This window comes from Lactuca saligna, chromosome 2 (assembly GCF_052625555.1).
Source record: "Lactuca saligna cultivar CGN05327 chromosome 2, ASM5262555v1, whole genome shotgun sequence".
Classification (NCBI taxonomy): domain Eukaryota; kingdom Viridiplantae; phylum Streptophyta; class Magnoliopsida; order Asterales; family Asteraceae; genus Lactuca; species Lactuca saligna.
This window is the reverse complement of record NC_136418.1, coordinates 179,378,953-179,396,778: the sequence shown is the minus strand read 5'-3', so window position 1 is coordinate 179,396,778 and position 17,826 is coordinate 179,378,953.

The window sequence follows — 17,826 nt, the reverse complement described above, 5'->3', positions numbered from 1 at the left end:
GGATCGCAACATGTTTAGCATCGTGTACCAGAAATGTATCCAGGAAAGCTCAAGTAGTCATTGCACACTAGACTAATGCCTTTAACCAATAAAAGATAAAGTTAAATTCCCTTGCTTAAACATATGTTTTTCTAGGTTTTTAGTTTTGAATGGAAAAAGTGTGTTGAAAAAAAAAGAAAAAAGAAAAAGAAAAAAATGAGAAAAAAAAAGAGTGATGAAATGTTTGAATAAAGAATCTACAATGTTAGAAGAATATCATGAAGAAAAGATACAAAGCTGCTAAAGATTCAAGGCAAAAAGTTATAAAGTATTTATTTTTATTGTAATTTTCTTTTCTAGGTTATTTTATCGTATTTATGCTTCAGGATTTAACCAAAAATGACTTGAGGTTAAGAAAGTTTTCTAGGGATGGATTCGGAGGAAAGCATAAATTAAGCGTTATCCAAAAGAAGTGGGCGAGTGTTTATGAGGATTGTAAGTATTTAGAATTGAGGGGGTCCTTAGGAAAAATTTTAGATACAAATGCATGCGTTGCGGTCTTGGCATAATGGTTGGGTTCGATTGGGATTGTCTTATGCGATATTAGTGTGCTAAAATTCAGTTTTGTTTGGGAGCAAGCAAAAGTCATGTGTGGGGTATTTTGATATGGGCTTATTTAGTCATAGAAATCATTCTTTATCTTATTAATTATTGTTGATTTTATATCATTTTATGGACAAAAGTTACTTAATTAGCTTAATATTTCAATTTCAGCAATAAAAGGCATGCTCGGTTGAAAAAGGAAGAGGATTGAGTAATTGAATGCTTAGAGATTGAAGATTAAAGAAAGAAGCTGGAAAAAAGAAGGAACTCGACGAGTTGGTTACAATATTCTCGATTTGAGGATGCCTTGTCGTACACGCTGTATACGTGAATTATTAAAGAAACTCGTCGAGTTATTCTAAAAAACTCGAAGAGTTTGATTGATTTTTGGTAACTATAAATAGATAACTTCTAGGCCCGAAAACCTAACTTTTGCTGGAGGCTAGCTGTGACTTTTGAAGATCAGAAGGGTTCTTGGAGATGCTATTTTCGATATTTCAAAATAAGAGACAATTTCAAAGAGAATCAAAGGCAAACAATCATTCTTCTTTTATTAATCTTTGTTTTGAACCATGTTTGAATCATTAGGTTTTGAAATTAGGTTATTATTTGCCGTAGATATGAGCTAAAAGCTTTTTACTTCTGTTTGGATGAGATAATCTTATGAACATGGTTTGATTGAGTGGTTGAATTGATATTAATTTGGTTATTCGTTTTTTTAAGCTTATTAAAGATGCTTATGTATTGATGATAAATGTTTTCAATTAACAAATAAGTGATTGAGTTGCATGAATATCTTCTTGATTACTTGATTCATATAGTTTTATGAATATAAGATTGTATGCCTAGGAATAGTGAATATGAAACTAGGGTTAACTAGAAAATATGTAAATCAATGTGTGAGCATGTGTGATGAACAACCATACATGAGTTGATTAAATTGAACAAATTTGATTAACTATCGTTATAAGTCTTGCTTGATATGAACCGAACACTAGGAAACTTGCTAATTTAATCACTTGATCATTGTTTGAATTAACTTGTCTACTAAAGGATTGGTAATAATGAACATGAACCCAATCACATTAGGAATCGGCAACCATTGACATACTAATTCATTGCACTTGCCACGAAATCAACCATAGGAATAAGTGAATCGAATTTAAATAGAAGTCTCTTTGTCATTGAATCTAGTTGTCCTTTCTTGTCCTTCTTAGTTGTTAGAGTAAATTACTGAATTGTCCCTGTGGTTTGGTCAAAATTGCACGTTTGGTCCCTAACTTTTTTTTTGCACTCGGATTGTCCCTGTGGTTTGATTTTGTTCCGTTTTTTGTCCCTGTGGTTTGATTTTGTTGCATTTTTCGTCCCTTACATACATAAAGTTAGGGACCAAACATGCAATTTTTACCAAACCATAGGGACGAAAAACGCAACAAAATCAAACCACAGGGAGGATCCGAGTGCAAAAAAAAGTTAGGGACCAAACGTGCAATTTTGACCAAACCACAGGGACGATTTCAGTAATTTACTCTAGTTGTTAATTGTCTTTGTTTGAGTTCTAAAGTGCTTGTTTAAGTTTCTAGTCTTGCAAAACTAGAGACAACCCCGTCTTTTATTAATTGTTTTATTTAGATAATATTCGTATTAATTTTAGCTGTTACCGCTCCCTGTGTTCGATACCCCTACTTGCTTGATCTAAACTACTATCGATAGGTACACTGCCTGCGCGTGTTTGTTTAAATTTGTGTTTGTTAGTATTAAAACTAGTTCGTTTTACGCACATCAATGGCTATGCTCGAATAAGACCCTACGGTCAATGTGTCTCAGTGGGACCCTTCGGTCCCACCACTCGGGTGGACCCTCCATTCCTAACTCAGTAAGCTTAGAATAATACACATCATAAATCACAATGACATAATGTAGGATATCACAACTCTAAATAAACCAAGCTATTTTCTCTCTCTAACTCTTGGGATGGGTAAAAGACCATTTTACCCCTCCATGGTCGCCATAATCCATTTATTGACCAGACCCTAAAGTCGACAGAAGTCAGCACTCGAGTCAACGGTCCATGTTGACACGCCTCGTCGAGTGCATCTATGTGACTCGTCGAGTCCCTTCGTTTCTTCAGAAATTTTACGAACATCAAACTTAACTCGTCGATTTGTGTCATCAACTCGTCAAGTTACTCATGTCCATACTCGTTAGGGAAAACCCTATCCGACTCGTTGACTCAGCTCACCGACTCAGTCAGTCCCTTCAGTCTATGTTCTCATTCAGATGTTTTAAGGCAGATATACAAACCCAAACTCTAGATCTAGCCTCCCAAGGTTGAGATATCATGTAAAGCTACAATCTTTACGTCCATGCATGGTACTTAAGGCATGAAATGACCAAAACAAGTTCCATTTAGAGTCTTAAGCATGAAAGCTCTTCTATAGTCGGATAAAGCTGGCACTTTTGGACTCTAGGGACCTCACAAGGTCTAGATCTGAAGTCTCAATCTATTGAGAAGCTCAACACACTCAAAGTCTCAAGGAAAGATGGATAAAGCCCTAAAACTCCATAAAAATGAGATCTAATCACAATAATGAGCAAGGTGGAGACCTTTTACCTTCAACAGAAGCTATAGACGAAATAACACCAAATCCAACAGTCCCTTCTCGTTTCCAAGCGTTGATACTCTTCTCTTCTCTTCCAAAAGTACACTAAAATGCTCAAGTCATCTTCTCTCTCTCTCTCTCTCTCACTCTCTCTCTTTCTCTTTCTCTTTCTCTTTCTCTCTCTCTCTCTAAGGTGGTCGGTGAGGTAGAAATGAAGGCTTAAGGTCCTTTAAATAGGACCCAACCCTGGAGAATTAAGGGTTCTTCTCACAGCACCAACTCGTCGAGTTGGTCCATTTGACTCATCGATTTGGTCGTAAAACTCACATGGCCAAATCCGTCTCTACTCGACGATTTGGGGCATCCAACTCGTCGAGTTGCTCAATCAACTCATAAATAAATATATAAATATTATACTTGGGAGTCGGGATGTTACAATTCTCCCCCACTATAATTATACTTCACCCTTAAAGTTATGCTCCATAAACAACTTTGGGTACTGCTCGCGCATCTTGGACTCTGGCTCCCAAGTCCACTCAGATCTCTTCCGATGTTGTCGTTGGACCAGAACCAGGGGAACCTCTTTATTCCTCAAAACCTTTGCCTTATGATCTAATATTGTTATCAGCGTCTCAATGTAATTCAGACTCGCATCTACCTGAATATCCTCTAAAAGTATCACCGTTGTCTCTTCGGCTACCGACTTCCTCAACTAAGACACGTGGAAGGTGTTATGAATTTGGCTCAACTCTGTAGGTAGCTACAACTGATAAGCTACCTTCCTTACTTTTTCAATCACTCTAAAAGAACCGATATATCTAGTACCCAACTTTCCCCGCTTCCTGAATCGGATCACCCCTTTCCACGAGGATACCTTCAAGAGGATAAAATCTCCAACCTGGAACTGTAGCTCGGATCGTCGCCGGTCTGTGTAACTCATCTGGCGACTATGGGTCGTCAGTAAACTATGTCTGACCTCTTGATTTTTCTCGGTCGTCTTGAGCACTATCTCATTTCCACCCATCACTCTTTGCCCTACCTCTCCCGAACAGATGGGAGTCTAACACCTCCTCCCATATAAGAGATCAAAGGGAGGCATACCAATACTGGAATGGTGGCTATTGTTGAAAGAAAACTCATCCAAGAGAAAATAAATGTCCTAACTTCCACTGAAGTCCATAACATATGCACACAGCATGTCCTCAAGCTTCTAAATCATCCGCTCACTATGCCTGTCTGTCTGTGGGTGGTATGCGGTACTGAAATGCAACCGAGTACCCAACTCCTCATGAAATTTCTTCCAGAACCTGGAAGTAAAGTGCACATCTCAATTTGACACTATCTATATCAGCACTCCATGTCATGCCATGTTAGGCGTGTCAAACCCAACAAATAAAGGGGTAAAATAACTCCTTAAACACTACTACTTTGTACTAGAAATGTAATACAAGGTAAGTAGGGTCGATCCACAGAGACACGGAACAAATGTTTATACCTTTTTACGGAAGTTACAATAATGGTCACATAAATGGGGGGTTGGTATGCAATGATTTAAACAAAAGAATAAAGCAATAAGTAAATGATCAATTAAATGAAACAAATTCAGGATTTGTGAGAACTCCAACTCTATGCAAGACAAATTAGCAATGTGATTCCATTGATGACAAGATATTTGTTTAATTCTATCTAAGTTGGTACTTGAAAGTGTTAACAAGCTCTAACACTTCCCATTCACCACAATAATTAACCAAAACAAGCTCTTTGATTAATCCTAACCTTACCAATCTAATCTAAACAAGCTCCTAGAATTAGGTTGAAAGATTGCATTAAACTTTATGTGAATGTTCCCAACAATACTCAATACTCCTCATAAGCTCGGGAGCATAAGAATGTGTGAATAGATTTACACTAATTTCATTCAATAGAAATCAGATTAGTGCTTGTTACCTAGTCCAATTTACAAAACAATTACGGATTTTGCAATTAGATAACTTGAATGATCTAACCCTAATTCAAATGGCCAATAAGAATCACAATTATAATCAAACATTCGATTGAGACAAAATCAAATTCACTAGATAGAAAATTGAAAGCAAACATCAAGTCATATGATTGAAATCACATCCAAATGTCAAGACATAAAGTTGGAGAATTTAGGGTTCTAGCCAATCATGGCTAGAACAAGATCACAAATCTGGAAAATGAAATTAAAGTTCTTACAAAATGAAATCAAATGTTCCCAATTGTTAATCAACTTCAAAATCCTCAAGAAATTCGCCTTCTCTACTCCAAAAGTCGACCCCCTAAGTAAAAAGTCGGTTCCCCCCTTTAAAAATGGTGAAAAACTGCTTTAAAACCCGCATTTACGTTTACACGGCCCGCGTAAATTAACACTGTCATTTACACGGCCCGCGTAAACGCAAAAATATACTGCGCAGAAATCTACGTTTACACGGCCCGCGTAAACGCAAGGCTTCCATTTACACGGCCGTGTAAACGTCTGTAAAGCCAAAATTCTCATTTCTTTGATATCTTGCTCCTCGGTGCTCTGCAAGTCCTGAAATTTTGTCCACAACTTTTATTTACCTCCTCCAACAATATCCTTCCTCCAAAAGTCCCTAAAATATCCTAAAAGCATGTGAATGAAATTGCATCATGAAAAATCCCGAAATTATACAAAATGCATGAGTCTAAACCTAAATGTAATGCACTTTTATGAACTAAAACTATAAAAAAATGAATGCATGAAATGCACCTAACAAATCTCCCCAAGCTTAAACCTTTCTTGTCCTCAAGAAAGAACAAGAAGATTTAAACTAGAAAAGAAAAAAAAATAGAATAGAAGAAAAGAAAATTAAAGTTAAAAGTATTTATAACTTAATGCATGAAATCAAAACAAACATGAAAAGATCCAACCCAATTACCCTGTTTTGTACCATAGTTGAGAATGTACCTGTCATGCCTCGAGTTAACTTTGCTTTAGTCTCAAAATATTAAATGATAATAGAAACAAGACTTTGGCTACTCCCTAGTACAACTCAACAGAATTAAAGATCACAACACTTATTCCTTTTCAATATTATCAAGTCAATTCTTGGAACAAATTATGGTCTTACTCTCGTGAAATTATATGTGACAAAACATGCTCAACCATCTTTGTTTCATAAAATATAACAATGTTCGATTCCAGCTATTTGTTGGTCAACAACAATCTTTTTCTGAAAAATCTTTTCTAAAAATTCCCTAATATTTATCTAGATTGGTTACAAACTTCAAACCACTTACACCAGTTGTAGTAATTAACATTCAGTCCAATGTCATAAATTCAAATCCAAGTCCAAGGGAATCTTTTGACAGCCATTTATTTTTCCTAAACACAACATCTAATTAAACTATAAACACAACTATGTACAAACTTTCTAATTACACATTTTTTTTTATAAATAAAGCTCATGGCTTTCTTTGAAATCCGTGTAGCAGGCTTTCAACCAACACATCCAAATCAAATGACCTTAGTGTGCTAGATTTAAAGAGATCCCTCGGGTTTACTTGCCCGAACCTCAAAGGCCACATATTAGCTTTATTTACTATTATTAAGTTCATGACTTTCTATGGAACCCGTATAGCGAACTTTCAACCCAATCAATCCCAAACAATTTAGCTTTAGGTGATTAGGTGTAGAACACCCCTCAGAGTTTACTTGTTCGAATCCCAAAGGTCACAGATTAACTTGATAATAGTTTTTTTTTTTAAGTCGTTTTTTTTTTTTTAATAAATATAACACATATACAAATAACTAAGTTAACACATAACACTCTTATTAATTTGTTTATTTGGCCAATTTCCTTATATTTCCATCCTTGACTTTTCTATTGTGGGACATCTCACGGTCTATTACCGTGAGGACTTCTAAGACATTTTTCGGGGGACTAAATGTTAACATGCAAAAACCCGTAAGTATAGTTGAAAGCTATGTCCTCAAGCAGGGTATATAAAAGGGAATGAGTAGAAAGGACTTTTAAGAGCGCTGGAAGGCGGTACATTGAGATTTTGCATTCTTTTTATGAACTTTTGAATTTGGCATTTAAGTTCAATTGAGCATTACTACTCATAAGACCGGTCATATGTCCCAAAGAATCGACTCATACCTGTTGTTATGCTCCAGTGTTGACAATCTTCTCATTTTCTGTTTTGCACAAGTAGCTTCGGGAGATGTGCTCATGTGATTAAATTGCTTTTAGATTTTCAATAAAAAGAGCAAGTTAATTCTCAAGGCACACAACTCACTTACCATCTCAACTGTTTTGAAAAGATTTGGTTGCTTGGGATTGGATCAAAAAAAAAATTATGCAATAAATGCAATGCAAAAATTTAGATGAAAACAAAATGCAAAGAAAATAATAAAAATTAGAATAGAAAGAAAATCTTTTTGGTTTTTGAACAATTTTTCATGCAGAAAAAAAATGAAAAAGAAAATGAAATGCAAATTAATGCAATATGTACAAAACTACATGCAACCTACATGCAACAGGATTTATACATGGATGGATGCCCCTCCCCAAGCTTAAAATAAGCATCGTCCTCGATGCTTGGAGAGAGACATAGCCGGCCTATTGAGAGTCGGATGGTGGAGGATGGTAGTTGGGTTGGGAATGGGTCCAAAACAGCCACAAATGCATACCAATTGAATTTTTAAGCAAGATATGAACGACTAAAGATATGGAAAGAATTTACCAAATCGTTCTTGGAGCCTTTCAATTGCGGTGAGAACCTCCTCTTCATCCTCCCCATGCTATTCGTGAAGTATTTCTGGAGCCGTAGATTTATTTTCTGGGCATAAAAAATAAGTTTAAAACCATTTGGGACATTAACAAAAACTTGACATTTACCAAAGACTAAAAAGTTTTAAAATAAAGGAAAAAAAAAAAACCCCGGGTTGCCTCCCGGTTAGCTGCCCTTGTTTTAAGTCGTTGGCTCGACTTGGCCCCTGAATGTGCTTCGTTCTAAGCAGGTGGGCCTTTACAACATATTAACCTTCTCGTCACTTCCTTCAATTGAAAACTTATCTTCTACCTGACTTTTTTTTTAAAGCACCTGCTCACAAAATGCTTGGCATAAACAATTAGTAACACCGTGTCCCCGGCAACGGCGCCAATTTGTTAAGCGTGTCAAACCCAACAAATAAAGGGGTAAAATAACTCCTTAAACACTACTACTTTGTACTAGAAATGTAATACAAGGTAAGTAGGGTCGATCCACAGAGACACGGAACAAATGTTTATACCTTTTTACGGAAGGTACAATAATGGTCACATAAATGGGGGGTTGGTATGCAATGATTTAAACAAAAGAATAAAGCAATAAGTAAATGATCAATTAAATGAAACAAATTCAGGATTTGTGAGAACTCCAACTCTATGCAAGACAAATTAGCAATGTGATTCCATGGATGACAAGATATTTGTTTAATTCTATCTAAGTTGGTACTTGAAAGTGTTAACAAGCTCTAACACTTCCCATTCACCACAATAATTAACCAAAACAAGCTCTTTGATTAATCCTAACCTTACCAATCTAATCTAAACAAGCTCCTAGAATTAGGTTGAAAGATTGCATTAAACTTTATGTGAATGTTCCCAACAATACTCAATACTCCTCATAAGCTCGGGAGCATAAGAATGTGTGAATAGATTTACACTAATTTCATTCAATAGAAATCAGATTAGTGCTTGTTACCTAGTCCAATTTACAAAACAATTACGGATTTTGCAATTAGATAACTTGAATGATCTAACCCTAATTCAAATGGCCAATAAGAATCACAATTATAATCAAACATTCGATTGAGACAAAATCAAATTCACTAGATAGAAAATTGAAAGCAAACATCAAGTCATATGATTGAAATCACATCCAAATGTCAAGACATAAAGTTGGAGAATTTAGGGTTCTAGCCAATCATGGCTAGAACAAGATCACAAATCTGGAAAATGAAATTAAAGTTCTTACAAAATGAAATCAAATGTTCCCAATTATTAATCAACTTCAAAATCCTCAAGAAATTCACCTTCTCTACTCCAAAAGTCGACCCCCTAAGTAAAAAGTCGGTTCCCCCCTTTAAAAATGGTGAAAAACTGCTTTAAAACCCGCATTTACGTTTACACGGCCCGTGTAAATTAACACTGTCATTTACACGGCCCGCGTAAACGCAAAAATATACTGCGCAGAAATCTACGTTTACACGGCCCGCGTAAACGCAAGGCTTCCATTTACACGGCCGTGTAAACGTCTGTAAAGCCAAAATTCTCATTTCTTTGATATCTTGCTCCTCGGTGCTCCGCAAGTCCTGAAATTTTGTCCACAACTTTTATTTACCTCCTCCAACAATATCCTTCCTCCAAAAGTCCCTAAAATATCCTAACAGCGTGTGAATGGAATTGCATCATGAAAAATCCCGAAATTATACAAAATGCATGAGTCTAAACCTAAATGTAATGCACTTTTATGAACTAAAACTATAAAAAATGAATGCATGAAATGCACCTAACATGCCACCACCTCTCGTACATAGATCTTGGATAACTTCTCTACAGAAGAGCTCTCACTGATGGCAAAGAAGTGAGCACTCTTCGTCAGCCAGTCTACAATCACCCATATTGCTTCGAAACCTCGTACAGTTCTCGGTAATTTGGTGCTAAAATTCATGGAAATATGTTCCCACTTCCACTGGGGAATATCTAGAGGCTTCAAAGGGCCGTGTGGACGTTGGTGCTCCGCCTTAACTTGGCGATAGGTCAAACACCTCTCAACTACCCATGCCACATCCATCTTCATACATGGACACTAGTAATCTCTCTTCAGATCCAAATACATCTTAGTGGCCCCTAGGTGGATCGAGAATCTCGATCTATTTGCCTCTTCCATCAGTATACGCCGAGCTCCACCTGTATAGGGCACCCAAATCTACCCACGAAAAGTCGTAAGCCCACAACTACCCGTCCCAAACTCAGAGATCTACTTGAGTATCCGTTACTTCTTACGGTTCTCTGGTCTCACAACCTCCACCTAGGCCTCTCGGATGGTATCTAAGACTGGAGTCACCACCTTCATCCTCATACACACATCTCGGATCAGAGCACTCACTACTCTACGGCTCAAGACATCGGCTACCACATTAGCCTTGCACTGATGATACAAGATCTCGCAGTCATAGTCTTTCACTACATCTAACCACCTCCTCTACCTTATGTTCAGGTTGGGCTGATCCATGAGGAACTTCAGGCTCTTATGATCCGTATATATGATACATCGGACCCCATACAGACAGTGACACCAAATCTTGAAGGAAAACACCACCGCCCCCAACTCCAAATCGTAGGTGGCATACCTCGTCTCATGAGGCTTCAACTCCCTCGATGCATATGTTATCACATGTCCCCTCTGCATCAACACCAAACCCATCACTGATATAGATGCATCACAATAAACTACAAAGTCCTCCACTCCCTCTAGAAGGGCTAACATTGGGGCTTCACACAATCTCTGGCGAAGGGTCTCGAATGAGGCCTGCTGCTCGGGCCCCCATGCAAATGTAACACCCTTCTGGGTCAATCTGGTGAGTGGAACAACAATCTTGGAGAAATCTTGATAAACCTCAGATAGTAGCCGGCCAAACCTAGAAAACTCGTGATCTCGGACGGGGATCTTGGCACCTCCCGTCTCATAACTGCCTTAATCTTGGCCGGGTTGACCAACATCTCGTTCTGATTAACGAGAAGTGTCCCAGGAACTAAATCTCTCGTAACCAGAATTCACACTTGAAGAATTTGGCGTAAAACCTCTCCATTCTGTATATCAATAAATAAAATACTAATTTAATATTAGTTTAGATCATTGTGAGTTGTGTCTAGAAACTTTATCATGATAGTCTAATTTCATATTGTTCTCTTCGTTTTCTCAACACTACGATTATTAATCATATGTCATTATCTTTTAGAAGGTTTATCCATAGCTATGAGGAAAAAAAGCTATTTTATGTTAAATATAATAAATTCTTTAATATACGAAATGCTTTTTTCGTGAATTTATTTCATAAATTAACAAATAACCAGAATTCAGTAAACAATCAATAAGTTGTTTATTTGTTACATATAAAATATTATCTCGTTTGTTACATCGCATTTTCGTTATTTAAATGGGTGCATAATATGTTACAAATCGCAATCACAAAGACCTCTAAATCTTCTAGAAAAAATATATTTGTATGTGCTAGATAATGTGTGGCCACTGGTGACTGGTCAATGTGGATAGGTTCGCTTTCGTTTGAGAAGGATAGGTTACTACTCTAGACCCAATATAATATAATTGGTCAATATTTGTTTCGATTAAGTTACTTTATGAGTATCTTTGAATGTTCCCCATATTAATAGGGTCAACATTATTAGCATTTACTATTATTCTTTTTAACCGCAAATCACATAAAAAACACTATCGAACTAATCAAATTATACAGTACAAACAAGAGAAGAGAAAGGTTTTCATACAAACAACCCATTTTGTTTCCTGTTAAAATTAACGTTGGCTAAAAGATATCATATTTTACTATATATAAAATATAAAAGAACTATATCTTCAAAAAATAGAAACCATCTCAGGGCTTTGCTATTTCAAAACCTTGAGGATTATGGAAATTTCATAACACGCAAAGGGTTGTGACCAGAACTGCATCAAAGTGATTTTGTTGTATAATAGAAAACCCACTTGATATGAACAAAATTGTTCCATCTACGGTGTGGCTCGAGGATTTAGTCATGATAAAAGAATAGGTAATTAATTGGTATGTTGTTGGAACACGAGCTTTAAACATGTACGGTGGATGTGTGTTTCATTTAAATCAACTTAATATGTTATTTTTTTAAAAATAATAACACTAATATTTATTAAATTCTTATGTAGCATGACAACCTTGTGAAAATCGGGCACAACTTTGATGGAACACCACCCCTTGCGTTGAGAAAGGTTGAGAGATTTACGTGACCCTTTTCAAACAGCGTTAACCCGACCTGAAAAAAAAAAGGTATAAACCTCTCCTAATAGCCCCACCAAAAATGTGTTATGGTTTGTACGTTTGTAAATAAAATCATTTCATATTATTTTGAGTCGCATGATCCACACATAGATACCGTTCACAACTTTATTTCGATCACATGGACATGCTTTTTAGGAGAAGACTTATTGAATGGTAAATAGCAGTTGATTAGACGACACAATAATTCATGAACACCTTATACAGTAAAATGTTTACCAAACAATTTTATTTCACTACAATATGCTCCCAACTATTTTCTCTATAAAATCTGGTAGTTGGATATTAGCATACAAAAATGACGACATTGGTTGCCATATTAAACCAAATCGAAAGAGTGTCCAACATAATTCAAAAATGGATCGATTGTACCCCAAGGTGTTACGAACATATCTACAAGCCATTGATTAAAAAAAAAAAAAAAAAAAAAAAAAAAAAAACATTCAAATTAGGGTGCCAATCTTGTTGGGTTCGGATTGGTAGGTCAAAATGCATCAATTCATACACGACCCATATAATTATTCGTTTTACAGGTTGACTCGTTAGAAACATCAACCTGGACACTACATGTATAACTCGTTTAATTATACGGGTCCATGGGCTTGCAGGTCAGAACCAGGGTTCATGTGTAACGCCTCTTGTCATTAATGTTGATATTATAGTCTAGGTTAACCTTTGTAACCTGTTTTGAAATAATAGAAGTGTATTATTTGTGTATTATGTGTTTTGTGCTTAATTGTGTGTCTTAATTTAATTAAGAATAAAAATAAGCGTCAAAATGAAATGTTAGATAAAGCCGATATCTATGAATAATGTTGTAGTAGTTGAAATGAGGTTTCTATATATATATATATATATAATGCCGAAATCCGAGTTATAACGAAGAAGTTATGACCTGTCGAAGTTTCACGGTGGAACCAGCAATGCTAAATGACGTAAAAAGTGAAATTTACGTTAGATCGATATTTAGCCCTGGTGATCTAAATGAATGTCGTAGAGTTCGTTAAGCCAAGAGTGTACATATAATGAACACCCAAATCTGACTTCGTATGAGGAAGTTATGATTTTCTGAAGTTTCGACTTAGCAGTATGCAGCCTAAATACTCGATTCGAGATCGAGTGATTGTTGGTTGAAACAATCTAAACGAGAATCGAAGATCTCGTTGATAGTAGCGCATTGGTGAAAAGATAGATGAAAAACGGACGTCGGATAAAGAAGTTATGAATTTATAACGGAGTTTTCTCGTCCTGGCCTACTAAAAATAAATAATAAAAATAAAGTCAAAATTAGCCGACGGAGTCTAAACGAAAGTTGTAGAGTATGGTCTGACCTACGCGTGGATATAAAGAATGTCGAAAACGGAGTTCGTATGAAGAATATATGAATTTTTGAAGTTTATTAAATAAATTAAAATATAAATTTAATTAATAAAGCTGATATTATCTGAAGGGGAGTCACCGGACTTATCCGGGTTACGCCCAACGTACAACGAAGCATGACGAAGCCTCGCACTCGAGTACTCCGATGACGAAGGCAGTGACATTTTTTGCACTACGCCCAGCGTACCGAAATAGTACGCCCAGTGTAATGCGAGGGTTCAGCCCTATAAAAAGGCATGCGAGGGCAGCTTCTTTCTTTTACAAATCTCTCTCTTTCTCTCTAAGCTTTTGCCTCGATTTGCGTGCCATTTATACCCCAAAGCCCCGGTAATATTCCCGAGCCCCGAAGCAAGTTCCGAAGCCCCGAAGATCCCGAGAAGTGCAATTCCCGAGCCGAAGCTCTGCTCGCGAGAAGCTCGGTTTTTGTGAAGATCTTCCAAATCTACCGAAGAATACTACTTCTACAAGTCGTAGTGCTGTCCGATCATCTTCTGATCAAGTGAGTGTGTAGTTACCTTCTTCGAACGCATAATTATGAAGTATTTTATACGAAATACGTGTTATGTGTATATTTGGTTGTTATATGCGTGAATGTATATTCACTTTCTTCTATCTCATAGATTCGATTTATTCTCTGTGAAATATGTGTTATGTGTGTGTGTCTCATCTGTTATGTGGAATATGTATTGATTGAACATGCTATACAGGTTTTAAACTATGTATAAAAATATATATTTTATCTACTAATATGTTGGGTAGAACATGGGTAGATAGTTGATGTGTGATAAACAGATGAGAGGCATCGATGTTGTTGTTGTTGACCTAGTCATTTAGCGGAGTATGGATGACGACCACAGACTCTTTCTAGACAGTCTTGTGGAACGCTAGCAGGTTCATAACCTGTAGGTGTTATGAACGATGTGTTCACCGGTGTACTCTGTCCCCCTCATGGTTGCCTTTTGGATATCTATTGTTGAGGAAACCCCTTAGCAATAGTGTCCGTCCCGATGAAAAGCCTAGATTTGGTCCCTTGAGATAAATGTTGTTTTAGGGACATAAAGTGAGGATAATGAGAATGGGTAATCGGGTTATTGTTGGTTGGTGAAATTAAATATAATTATTTATTGTGGGTTGAAAACCCTATATGCTCACCAGGCTCCCAAGCCTGACCCACTCAGTTTATTTGTATTACAGGAAGTGGCGCAAGGGCATAAGATGGATGAATCATCGAGTTGTTTTGTTTACAAGTCTGTATATGTATATATTTGTTGAATGACTTGTAATGTTATCGTTTATGCTTTATGGTCTGTATCGGAACATGACATCCCGAGTTTTGATTATATAATGAAAATGCATCTCTTGATGAAATGCTTTGATAAATATTATTTTATCATATTTTGTTTTGGGAACAAATTCTGCAACTCCTTTAAATCAAAAGGATATACTCTGAAATTAATTTAAGAAGTATAAATGAAATCAGTCTTTTCTGGCCGAGATTTTGGGGATGTCACATCATGAGTTGGTGGTGTTGACCCATGAGTCCAAATATTATTTGCATAATAGTGAGGACTAGTTTAATTTAGGGCACGCAACACAAATATTGTGATAGACATAGTTGCATAACTTAAATCGTGTTGATGATCTAGGAGGGTAATAAGATTTTAAGTTTGTCCACATTAGGTCATTAAGGTTTTTTTGTACATATTACATCAATATGGTTTGTTATAATCGTTTAAAAAATATAATAAGGTTTTAATTTTGTCCATATTATGTCTCTAAGGTCTTTTTCTACATATTATACCAACATGGTTGTTATCACCGTTCAAAGATGAGTAATAAGGTTGTAATTTTATCCATATTAGGTCTCTATTTTTTAATATTTTTATCATTTCATCTAATTCTTTTACAATTTATATTTGTATCTAGTTCATTTTAGTTGTCCATTCACCATAACCATGGTTTCAATTGAAATGTTACATAACAACTTTTTGTCATTTATAAAAAAATAAATAAATAAATAAAATAAAATAAAATAAAATTAATAATAATCAATGTCTTAATGATTAAAGTTATGTTTTGCACGCTACAGCTAGCTAATAAGCTAGTTTATTTTTCTATATTTTTAAGTTGTTATGTTTAGCAAACCAAAAAGTAGTTTATAAGATAACGTTTTAAAAAAGTACTTAAACTAGTTTTTTGAAAGTTTTTTTTTATAATTTCCTAATATACCCCTTAATTAATTAAGAAAACATATTTTTTAAATGTTCATTTACATCTTTATATAAATTTCAGATATTTTATAAGCCAATAGCAGAGCTAAGATCAAAGTAACAGAGTATTCCCGACAAGTAATGCGGTATCCCCAATAAGTGATGGCATATCAGGGATACCCTATTGATGGAGTCATTACTTATCAGGGATACTTCATTACTTTTCGCGGATACTGGTTTACTTTGACCTTCACTAGCTTATAAGCTATCTGGAAATTTATATAATAACATAAAATGACATTTAAAAAATATATTGTTTTAATTAATTAAGGGATATAGTTGGAAATTAAAAAAAAAATTTGAAAAATTAATCTAAGTAGCTTTTTAAAACGCTAGTTTATAAGCTAGCCTATCAGTTACATATGATGTGCCAAGCATAAAGTTAATCATCAAGATTTTGATTATTACTAGTTTTTTTTTAAATGATAAAAAATTGTTATGTAGCATTTCAAATGAAACTGTGGTTATAATAAATGAGCAACTAAAATGAGAAGATGATATGATATAATCGTCTAACTAGATACTAATATAAATTATAAAAAAGTTAGATGAAATTATAAAACTTTTAAAAATAGATACCTAATATGGAAAAAATCAAACCTTATAAGACATGATACGAAGATATTACGTGAAACAAAACTTGCCTCGTCCGATACAAAGATGTTTCATACAATATATATACATTTCAAATCATTTTCTATAACATTTACTTTAAACCACTTTCGTGTCATAATGCAATTTACGCAACACATAAGCAACCATATATGCAAGACAACAAGAATTGATGAGTTCACATTACTTATGGATTCCATTGTGGATTCTATACAGCTATATATACTATTGCGGAGTGGGATTCTACATCATTATTGATTCCATTGTGGAATCTATACCCTTTGGTGGGCTATAAGTCACTACCTTGTTGTGCTTTCAGGATCCCATTTTGTAATTCTTTGACATTTATATATCATTTCGTACACCAGATGAAAAATGATCGGGAAGAATTGGACATGTGCGAATAGATTGTTTGTGTAGTGTATGGTAATATTTTGAAAAAACTACTCAAGTCGTTAAAATTACCAATTTGATCTTTATAGTTTTCAATTTTTTTCGTAGATTGTTTCTAGTATATTTTAATAAGATTATAAAACTTGTATATTCCAACTTCACTATTTTTATTAATAATTATGATTTTAAAAACTTGTAAAAACATTTATGTATTAAATAGATGATATTTTAGATATAAGGATTTCAGAATAACAATAATATTTGGATAGTACCTGAATCGTGATTATATCACTTTCCGAAATCTGTAATTCGTACCTTATAGCCTAAGGTGACACGAATTCGGAAGTAAGAGAATTCAAGAAATTTGATTTAGATTACAAGTCTAATCCAAAATCATAAACACAAAATACCTTGCGATGTTTTGTGTTCTTGAGAGACTGAGAGCTGTCAATGATCTATTTCATTTATGTAAATGATCAACCTTTAACCTAAAACTTTTTCCTTGCATTTAAACATGGAAAGAAAAGTGGTTAAACGTTGGTTACACCAAAATGGCACCAAAAGAGGGTAGTTAATGTGTATAACCGATGCATATGTAACACCAACTTCCATGTTTGTTCTTGTTATTTGGCATTTAAGACTTTAAAACTATTAAATCCTTGGTGCCCAGGATGTGGTGGTATAGTCGCCAGGACATGGCATCAACCGAAAGAACCACACCTTTCATTTAGGCACCACGACGTGGCATGGTAGTAATCATGATGTGGTGGCGGCATGTATGAAAACCCTAATTTTCCGGGCCTTAATCCATATTTAAGAGATTTGATGGCTAAGGTTTGCTCACCCTCAACCTCCATCATCTCCCTTTCGACCTAATCAAATTTTAGCCTCTATTTTTTAG